The sequence below is a fragment of the Crocodylus porosus genome, unplaced genomic scaffold, assembly GCF_001723895.1.
Source record: "Crocodylus porosus isolate Cpor-Errol unplaced genomic scaffold, CroPor_comp1, whole genome shotgun sequence".
NCBI lineage: Eukaryota > Metazoa > Chordata > Crocodylia > Crocodylidae > Crocodylus > Crocodylus porosus.
In genome coordinates, this window is record NW_017728918.1 from 91,854,736 (window position 1) to 91,865,506 (window position 10,771).

Sequence of the window (10,771 nt, forward strand, 5' to 3'; positions counted from 1 at the left end):
ATCAGCAAAAGTTTACTGCTTAACAGAGACATTTTCACAACATGATACTACTGGTGCCAACCACAGGACCAGAAAAGGACAGGTCAGAGACTAGGCAAAGGACCCTGATCTTTAAAATATCTATCCCCAAAAGCAACCACTCCCACAATTTGTCAGGTAAGCCTATCAGAAATCCCCATCCATGAACAGTGCTGGGGCCATCAGCAGCACCAATTAATCATTTGGCACTTAAATGACAGTCTTAGCTGGTATTTGGGGAAAGATGACTACAGTTGAGAACATACCAAAGCAGGTCTGGAAGAGACCTCAACAGGTAATGCAATCCAACTTTTCAACCCAATCCAACTGGTCTAAATCAGAAACGTTTGTTAAACCCACTCTTACAAACATCAAATGACAGATTTCACCTTTCCTCTACCACATAAACAGTCTCAATTAGAAATATCTTCCTAATATTTAAGCTAAATTGCCCCTGTCGCAACCTAAGCTCATAATATCTTGTTGAGTCCAGAAAGTCAAGGTCTTAATACAAAAAATGTTTTTATACAGCACCATATCAGATTATCCCTCAGTCTTCTCTTCAGGCTACACAATCCCAATTCTTTCACCCTTCCCTTATATGAACTTGGACGATGGGGTGAAGAGCAGCCTGTTTAAATTCACAGACGACACCAAGATTTGGGGTGAGGTGTGCACGCTAGAAGGGAAGGACAGATTACAGTGGGACCTGGACAGGTTACAGGGGTGGGCAAACGAAAACAGGATGGGATTCAATACTGACAAGTGCAGGGTGCTGCAATTATGCTGCTGGTTCCTACTGTCTACCTATGGGCTGGGGAACTCCCTTGTCGAAAGCACGGTGGCAGAAAGAGATCTTGGAGTCATTATTGACTCCAAGATGAGCATGGGCCAACAATGCAAGAACATGGTCAGTAGGGCTAACCACACCATGTCCTGCATCCACATATGCATTGCAAGTGAGGCCAAGGAGGTGATTCTCCCCCTTATGCAACACTGGTCAGGCCGCAGCTGGAGTACTGCATCCAGTTCTGGGCGCCGCACTTCAGGAGGGATGTGGATAGCATTGAAAGGGTCCAAAGGAGGGTCATTTGCATGATCCGGGGATGGCAGGGCAGAGCCTATGAGGAGAGGCTATGGAACCTGAACCTGTTCAGCCTGCACAAGAGAAGGCTTGGTGGGGGGACCTGGTGGCCATCTATAAACTTACTAGTGGGGACCAGTGGGGATTGGGAGAGACCTTGTTTCCCCGAGCGCCTCCTGGAGTAACAAGGAATAACGGCCATAAGTCGCTAGAGAGTAGGTTTAGACTAGACATCTGAAGGTGCTATGTCACAGTCAGGGTGGTTAGGATCTGGAACCAACTTCCAAGGGAAGTGGTGCTGGCTCCTACCCCAGGCGTCTTTAAGAGGAGGCTTGATGTTTACTTAGCTAGGATCATTTGAGCCCAGTTTCTTCTCCTGCCCAGGGCCAGGGGTTGGACTACAAGATCTACAAGGTCCCTTCCGACCCTACATCTATGAACCTATGATATTTTCTAGACTTGTAATCATTTTTGTTGCTCTTCTCTGTTCTTAACATTCTTAAATTGTGGTCCCAAGTGAAATCTTAGCACTGCTGAATACAACAGCGAATCACTTCCCGCGCTTTACGTACAACACTGCTGTCATTACATTACTTATTACCTACCCCCTGAACAGTATAAGCTGACAACTCATATTCAGTATGCCTTCACTTTAACTCTTCTGCAGTACTGCAGCCTAGCCAGTTATTTCCCACGTTGAATCTGTGCATTTGATTGCTCTTTAAGTGTCATATTCTGCATTTCTTACTGAATTTCATCCAATTTATTTCAGAACATTTTTCCAATTTATCAAGGTCATACTGAATTCTAAATCCTATTCTCTCAAGCGTTTGCTACAGGATTCATCTTAGTGTCATCTGCAAATTTATTTAGTCTATATTCAGTTATGCCCTTCAGACTGTTAATGAAGATACTGAACAGCACTGGACCCAGCAGACTATAGGGAATTCCATTTGATGCTTTCAGTTAGTTTGATATTGAGCCCTTGATGGCTACTGTTTGAGCATCATTATCCAATCACAGATGCATGTTTCCTTACCTTTGTAATGTCAAGTAAAACTATGTCAAAAACCTTACAGAAATCAAGATACAATCTTGTCCACCGCTTCCACTCCCCCACCTACAGGACACATTACCTTATTACAGAAGGAAATCAGTTTGGTTAGGCATGATTTGCTCTTGACAAACCCACACTGGCTGTTATTTCTCATACTGCTTGACTATATAGTCTAGTATCTTTCAGTCGATCAAAGCTAGACTGACCAGTTCAACTCCTTCTTTTCTTCTTTTTAAGAAAGGTAGGCACTATATTCAGGAACAAGCAGGAGATAAGAACTGGATGGAGGAACAGAGGATTTGTAGCCTTTCACATTACACAGCAATTCATTTATATTTCAACTTATCTCAGCCAAATATGAAAATAGGCTGATTTTTAAAAAATCATTTAATTCACCTAACAGGAGATGCAACCTGTTACACTCTAAAGTTGGAAAACAGTTCTTTCCTTTGAAAGCAGGCTCCAAGATAGTGTACATACAGGTCACCTAACTTCTAAGCAGTTGGGGACTGCATTCCTCAAAGGGCTGCACCACAGTATGTCACGTGCCCGCTGAGCTACATGCTGCATAGACAACTGCCACTGCACTCCATAAAGGGTGGATAAAAACCAACAATTTAAAAGATAAAATAAAAATACCAGATTTTTCATTTAAACCAGATTCCTTTTATTTAATCTTTTTTTAAAAGATTTTTTTAAAAAAAAACTTATATAGTTTTAGTTTAAGATATATTAAAACTTGAAGATATAATAATGGAATAGGGATTATAACTTTTAATTATATACTATTTGACAGGACATATTCATGTAACCTTTTAAGAAGTTTTATAAATAGGTCACAACAGACCATGGACTAGATTTGTTGCGACTAGGTCTATAGGGTTCTCAGAGGTTCCTTTGTATGTTAGTAAAAATTAAAGAAAACCACTCTACCCAATGGTACTGAGTGCCCTTTTAGAAGATCCCATTCAGCATCAACTGCTTTGTTTCAGTTCTCAAACTGTGGATTTCCATCTCCAGAGATCATAGGCAGACAAGGTCCTTTGGGCAGACATGATATCTTCTATCAGACCAACTAAATAGTTGGAAAAATTGTTCTATGCAAGCTTTGGGGTCCAAACGCCCTTCTTCAGGCACAGGGAGAGTCTGTCTCCAGAGATAACATCCTTGTTACCAGCAGTTAGAGGTGCACTGATATATTGGAGCGGCACCATAAAAGGAAAATTGCCATTATTGGCAATTGGGTTTTTTGGGCTGGTATAGCTGATGTCACCAATAAATGCTGCATGCATATGCACTGCTGCAACATGCACACAGCCAGGAATGCAGCCTGGCAGCTTGAAGAGCAGCAACCCGCTGGTAAGTCTGTTGGGGGGCAAACGGTGTAGGAGGAAGGGGGTAGATTGAGACCCCACAGTGAGGGAGGGAATGGGGCTGGGGCAGGTGCTGCCCAGGTGGGGCAGCGTGGGGGACGGAGCTGGGTGCAGGGAGAAGGATGGAGTGTTTTCCCACCACTGTGCGCACCCCTGGGGGAGACAAGGGGGCATTTGTGTGCGGGACGAGGGCAGGCTGCCCACTGCAGGCTCAGAGCCAGGGGCTGCACTGGCTGCTTCCTGGCAGGGGGAAACAGGGAGGGGAGCAGGGAGCTGGACTGGAGCTGCACTTGGGGCAGGTGGTGGTAGCACTGGAGCAGGGGTGGGCTGTGGAGTGGGCTACGGCCACACCAAAATTTCCTGTAGCCCGTCCCAGGCCTGCTCCACCATTAGCTCTCTAAGGTAGGTAGCAGAAGCTGGAAGAGAAGGGGTAGCAAGAGACTTGAGCTGCTGTTGCACCCAGAGTGATAGGGAGTGGTGACGGTTGAGTGGGAGCCCAGGGCCACAACTTAGTTCTTCGCAGCTGCCAGCTGGACAGCCTCACTCTAACAAACGTGCTATTACATAAAATGTGGATAGCACCACCACCAGGTCTGATTTAATAAGCACATGGTTATTATTGCATTTTATGAGGAACCATATCCTATGAGTTACTGACCGGGTCCCTCAAAAGGCATAAATTCACTCCATCCAGTTTGGTAACCTCAAGAAATATCAAGGGGGGAACTGGACATCATCCTGCTTAGACTAGTGCCACCAAACATGGTGCCCTGCGTCACCTTCGGCTGACCATGGGCTTCCCCCAACATTATGGCCTGGCCTATGTCACTCCCTGGGGCAGGGGACATGCAGCAGTTCTGGTCACATCCAGGAACATGTAGTTACCCAAAGGACCTTTAGGTCAGACATTCATTGTGTTAGATGCCTCCAGAGCTAGGTGGTCAATAACTGAATCACGACTTTTAATGTCCAATATGATTAACATTTACTATTCTCTGGGTGCCCCCATGCAGAGCTGAACTGAGTGAAATCTTAAAATTGAGCTAACTTGAGCAGACACCAGCAATTTAATGCATTAAAATCATACCTCCCTTTCATTTGCCCCATGCCCCTGGCATAATCTATTTTACTTGAGTAAGACGTGAGAAACCCAGCCATTCTAATATTCTGTTATCAAATACCTACTCTTACCAAGATCAATACGAAGTGCATCCTTGACTTTCCAAAGAATTAGATTAAAGCTGTAAGTGAAATGAGGAAACGGCTCTCGGCTTCAGGGAGAAGAGACTAAGGGCTGCCCAGAATTCCCCGCTCCTCCCTCTGGCTTCTGCTGCATGCCCCCACCCTAGACAGCGGCATGCCAGTGTGGCATGATGCTGGTCACAGTGCTGGGGGGAGCCCATCATCTGTTAGCTGAAGGTGAGAGAGGGTGCCATGTGTCGTGCAGTGGGTGAGGGGCTCATGAATGGAGGGAGGGAGAGAGACATGGAGCAAGAGGGAGGGAGAGAGACATGGAGCAAGAGTGCCAGGGTGTGGTGGGGAAAAGGCACCATGCTATGACAGGTGCTATGCAGTGGGCCTTCTTCCTCAGAGAACTAACTTGTGATTTTATTCATTTATTTATTTAAATCAGAGAACCTGTGATTTTCAAACAGAAAACTATGATCCCTGGTGACAAAGGAAATGGGCAGCCAAGTGGGACCCTAGCGACTGAATGTTAACCCTTGGCAGGCCACTCAGCGGATAACCCTGCCATAGGCAGCAAAATGCTGCTAGAGTTCACCCACTGAAATTATGCCTGCGAGTTGTAAAAATAGGTAAAAGATCCAAGCTGGTAAGCATTTAGCAGTTCTATTTGCTCTACAAGGTAGTGCTGAACCACTGAATCACAAGTGGCTCTAAGTTTGGAACTTAAAGAGCCACATAATTGTTCAAAAGTCTTGAAACAAAATTTTCCAGGCATTAGCAGTAAAAGAAATGCATTTTTTTTACTCTCACCTAATAAAAATTTACATCCCCTACCAATGTTATAAAATGAAAAAAAGAGTATCCACACCGGTATTTAAGATACTTTTCAAAGTAGAGAAAGCATTACTGAATATTTATACTCTGTTAAAAGATTTAAAAAAAAATGTTCCCATTCTTATTAATAAAATTGAAGACTTTCACTCTGTCCCCATGACAACTTTGCCCATCTTTAAACTACATTTTCAAACATACTTTTCAACATGGAATCCCCTTTGAAAGAACGTATAATAAGCTTGGGACATTACAGAAACAGTGTCACAAAATCACCTCCGGTTCATGTTACTTGCAGGAAACCTAACTGTCAAGGTAACTCTGTACTTAAACTTCTTTAAAACAAAGCTTGCACCACTTATAAATAGTGGCAGTAATCATATTTGTAACCCATACCTCCTTTTCAGTTAAATGTATTTTACTTGTGAAAATCTGCAATAAAATCTGATTTTGACAAACAGAAGCAACTGACAGGAATCTAGTGACCTTTTCCTATTACAAGTCAACTGTAGAGAACAGGACACAACAGCTCCCAATACTGTTCCACTGGTGAATTATACACACGATCTGAGGAGGGGGAAGAGAAAATACAGCAGAGACACAAACAAGCAGAAAGAAAACAATGAAAATAAGGTGAGAAACAAAAAATGATTGCGATTCCTTAAACAAGGCATAAAGGAATGGAAGGTTTTGCCAGAGACTGGAAACCAATGTCTTATTCTGGGCACTGTCATCTGAACTACTGGTCACCACAAATAATTGTGATGACTGAGAAAATAACACTGAGAAAATATGTTTTGCTTGAGATTAGTTATGAACCAAAGTTGAAATGATCTGAGAAACTGTAAGTCTGAATTGATACTGGGTTTATTTAAGTTGCAATTATACTTACCATATTTTTCGGACCATAAGACGCACCTGACCATAAGACGCACCCAGTTTGACTCATACCACTTGGTATTACTATTAAAGGGCACCAACCAACCTGACAGGCAAGGCTTTGCATGGCAGGAGAGACTATGTGCGTCTCTCCTGCCATGATGGGCTCCTTGCCTGCCTGTCAGGGCACTGCGCTGCATCACATAGTCCCGGCCGGGACGTTACCTGGTACCGTACCTAGTTGCCTCCTGTCTCAACGTTCTAATCCTGTCAGTGTCACACACACACACGCAGGGGAGGCGTGCGCTGTGCCGACCATGTGACTTGACTGACTGACTGATATTGAGGATCCAGGAGGCGGGACTTCCCCCACACACACAGCAATCCACAGCATGGGAACGGCAGCGGACAGCGGACAGTAAGCGGGCGCATGGGACCGCAAACAAATGTTCTGGGGTACCACACCTTCGGACCATAAGACGCACCCTCGTTTTCCCCCCACTTTTGGGGGGAAAAAAGTGCGTCTTATGGTCCGAAAAATACGGTAAGTCAGTTTTGTTATACGATTAAGTGCCACAAATATAAAGATGATATACTCTCATTTTTAGAAACTGTTACATACAAGATCAATTATTAACCGTGTACAAGTTGGAATAATATATGCTGGCATCAACAGCTGAGAAGGCATCAATAACAAATCAGTGCAAGAATAAGCATATTTACATTTTCTCTTGTGTATCCAAAGAATTTTTGCTTATCAATCTTAAGCTTGCCTACATAGCAAAGCCCTCAAGTAATGACCAGTATAGTACCACATACGAACACAGCCGAAATCTGCATTTGAGGATCGCTAGAACCAGGCCTTGTAAACGTGCACAACATTTTCAGTTACAGAATGATTTGCATCTGCAGATAATAGAAGATCTGGAGCTTCATTTTAAACAGAAATGTTACTGTATTTCAAAGACAGCATTTAAACACAGTAGTGGACTGTTCTTAAACTACACTGCCAAACAGGGTTAGTCTCACCTTTCTAGGTGGAACCAAACACATTCTGCACCGGGTCTCTGAAATTTTAGTGTACCAGGAACCTTTTAACACTCCTATGAAACTATTTAAGAACAGGACTATTAAATCTTATACTGCCTAAAATATAGCCTTGTATATTTATAGAGCATAGTAGCTCTACTATACTGCAAGTAGACAGTCAATGAGCATGCCTACCCTGGCACAGTGCAGCTCTCTTGACACTGGGAGACTTTAACGTTACAATCAAATATAATCACAAATGCCAACAATCACATGGTTGTGGGGATCAGGGACAGATCCCAACTGCATGAGTGATGCAGGGAGCCTTGCATCTGAGACCGGTCTCCAATACTGCACTTCCTTCAAATTTCCATCACACATGGAGCCCAATCCCAGGCTCCTTGTGAGTGGCAAGTTTCAACCCTGCACAGCTGTACATGGGCTGTCTAGCTTGCAAGTTGACAGATGCTCAGCAAGGGGGAACTGACAGACAGGCTGCACAGCTTTACAGGGGACAGGTAGACCCAGGGCTTCTGCTGCCTGCCACATCCCAAGTCAGGCTGAAAGGGGCCTCAAGAAATCATTTAGCCCAACTGGGAATCAAACCTGAGACCTTGGTGTTATTAGCATCCCACTCTTACTAACTGAGTTCCCAGACTCACTCAGAAATAAACTTCACCCACAGGCAGCAGTAGACAATATGCAAACATCAAGAGCATGCAAGATCAGTGTCACATTCAGGCTCTCTTATAACAGAGATACTGAGTGTGGGGCTGGTATGTTCTTCTAGGCCTCTCTGATCCTCCTAATTTGTGGGCAGAGGCCGGCATAAAGAGAATGGGGCTTATTTTTCCTACGATATGTCCAGTCTCAAGCAGGACAAGTTTTAGACACACTGGAAGATGTCGACTAAGATTTAGTCCTAAAACTCAAAATATACCACACTAAACTAAAGCACTTATGAAGGCACCCCTTTTATTGTGGATTTTCTGATGTACATCCCTTACTCTGCTGTTGCTTATTTCCAGGGAAGCAAAGTGAAAATAGAAAATAAAACTAAAAAAAAAGAGTTTACTTCTACACAGAAACTTGCATGCAGCCATACAAGATTCTCATAAATAAAGATCAATTGTGTTTGCATGCCATGCACCAAGAGATAGTTATTAATTTATCTGCTATAGATTAGGGTATTTTTATACTATTAATTTTTGGTTACTTAAGGTTCTGGGCATCTCCTCTCTCCCCCCAAAACACTTAAACTTTCTCTAGGGCTACAAAACATTATTACGACCTATGCATTATTTGGTCATTTAAACTAATTAGCCAGAAGATACAGAACTGCTTTGATTTCTAAGACAGCAATTATGACCAATATCTTTTAGAAGGAAATTTGAAATAACTGCTGGCATTTGGCATTATACAAATAAATACTAGTGGCCAGATTAATTCTTTTTGGAGTGGAGTCACCCAAAACAGGACTCAGTGCATCTGGTTCAAAAACTACAATAAAAAAACACCCTCCTTCTCAGTGGCCACCTAACCATGAAGGTATCAGAAATCATGGGGTACCTCCCTTTTTTGATCATGAAATTCACCATTGCAATGGTGCTTCTGTGACCAAAACTGCTCCGTCCTGAACAACTGGACACCCGGGTCTCATATGCCTCACTGAGATTCAAAAACTAGGCAGACTGACATTTAAGTCTTCAAAGAAGCCTGAGCAAGCAGGTTCAGAGAACATGAACAGGACTGCATTCAGCACAAAAAACAATGGCCACCTTCACTTTTCAGGAAAAACATGGCAACACAAGGAAAGAAGGCAGGTTCACCAAATTATTATACAGAAAGTAAGAGGTTAAAAGAGTACAGGAATTAGCAGGTCAGGGATACAGGCCCTCACCAGTCTGAGTGGATTCAAACCCACACTTCCCACCACCCAGATCAGGGCCCAAATCACCAGGACATACACTAGGCTGGGTGCGGGTTTCTTCCATATGACCAATTAAAACTGAACCACTAAGCAGCAAAGATCACCAAATTCACTGCATCAGGAAAGCAATCAAGAGGGATTAGGATTCTGCCCTAGGAGGTAGAGTAGCTCAGAAGGAAATGCTACGTTCTCTTCCTTTCTCTTCCATGACTTTTTATACACATCACTTTAAAAAGTCACTGGACTAAAGGAGAAAGAGAAATAATGCTGAGACCAAGGACTCCTTCCTCTCAGGTGACAGCCCTACCTATTAGGAGATAACAGCAGAGGTTCTCAACTGGATGATGTGGTAGAGGAACTGCCACCACTTCAGCCAAGTGGAACTGCCTTGTATGATTTGGGCATGGCCAGATTAGAATGGGCTGTGGCACAAGCATGTGCCCCTACCTGTATTAGGATTATGTGATAAACCTATGCAGAAGTGTCCTGCCCTGCTATAGCCCTTCCTGGTCTGATCGTTGGTGGAACTATCTTAGCCACCTGTTTCCAGCAGGAGTGGCAGGGGAAGGAGGACCAGGAAGCACTGGGACAAGAGCAGACACTCCTGCCTGCTTTAGACGTATTGGGTAAACCTAGTGCAGGCAGAAGTGTGCATTCTTGTCATAGCCCTCCCTGACCTGGCTCTCTATTCAAGGCACACCAAGAAGTTCCACCTGGCTGTGAGCACTCTGGTTGAGAACCACTGAGATAAACTGAGGCACAACACAACTGTGGTTCTCAACCAAGGTGCTACCACATTAAAACAAAAGTTATGGAAAGGTTCCTTGAATCTAACAAAAATAAATAAATAAAGGTTGAGACCCACGGCTATGGAATGACATTCCCTTTAGCATTCTCTCCTTCTGGCTCTATGAATATTGCATTTCTTTCTGTATAATGGCCCACCTTCAAATGAAGCCCTCTATAGGCCAGTCAGTCATACCTCAATCCTGGGCAAGCTTTTTGAGAGAATTATTCTGGCACATGTCCACGAGGGGCAACCAACACAGGTTCATTAGAGGCAGGTCCTGGCAGACCAACCTGGTGGCCTTCTACGACCAGGTCACCAAATCCTTAGATGCAGGGTTAGCAAGGGATATAGTATTTCTGGACTTTTGGAAGGCCTTCGACACTGTCTTTCACCCTGTTCTCATTAAGAAACTGGGGGACTGTGGTGTCGACACCCACACAGTCAACTGGGTCACCAACTGGCTAGAGGGCCGCACCCAGAGAGTGGTGATGGACAGGTCATTTTCAACCTGGAGGAATGTGGGCAGTGGGGTTCAGCAGGGCTCGGTCCTCGGGCCCGCACTGTTCAACATCTTCATCAGTGACTTGGATGA

At 44.0% G+C, this 10,771-nt stretch overlaps 1 protein-coding gene across 2 annotated transcripts in view; it reads right to left on the bottom strand.

The window, feature by feature from the left end:
• The window catches only part of HDAC2 (histone deacetylase 2), a 36,116-nt gene that overhangs the window by 20,972 nt on the left and 4,373 nt on the right, over positions 1-10,771 (bottom strand). The gene's annotated exons all lie outside the window — the stretch shown is intronic.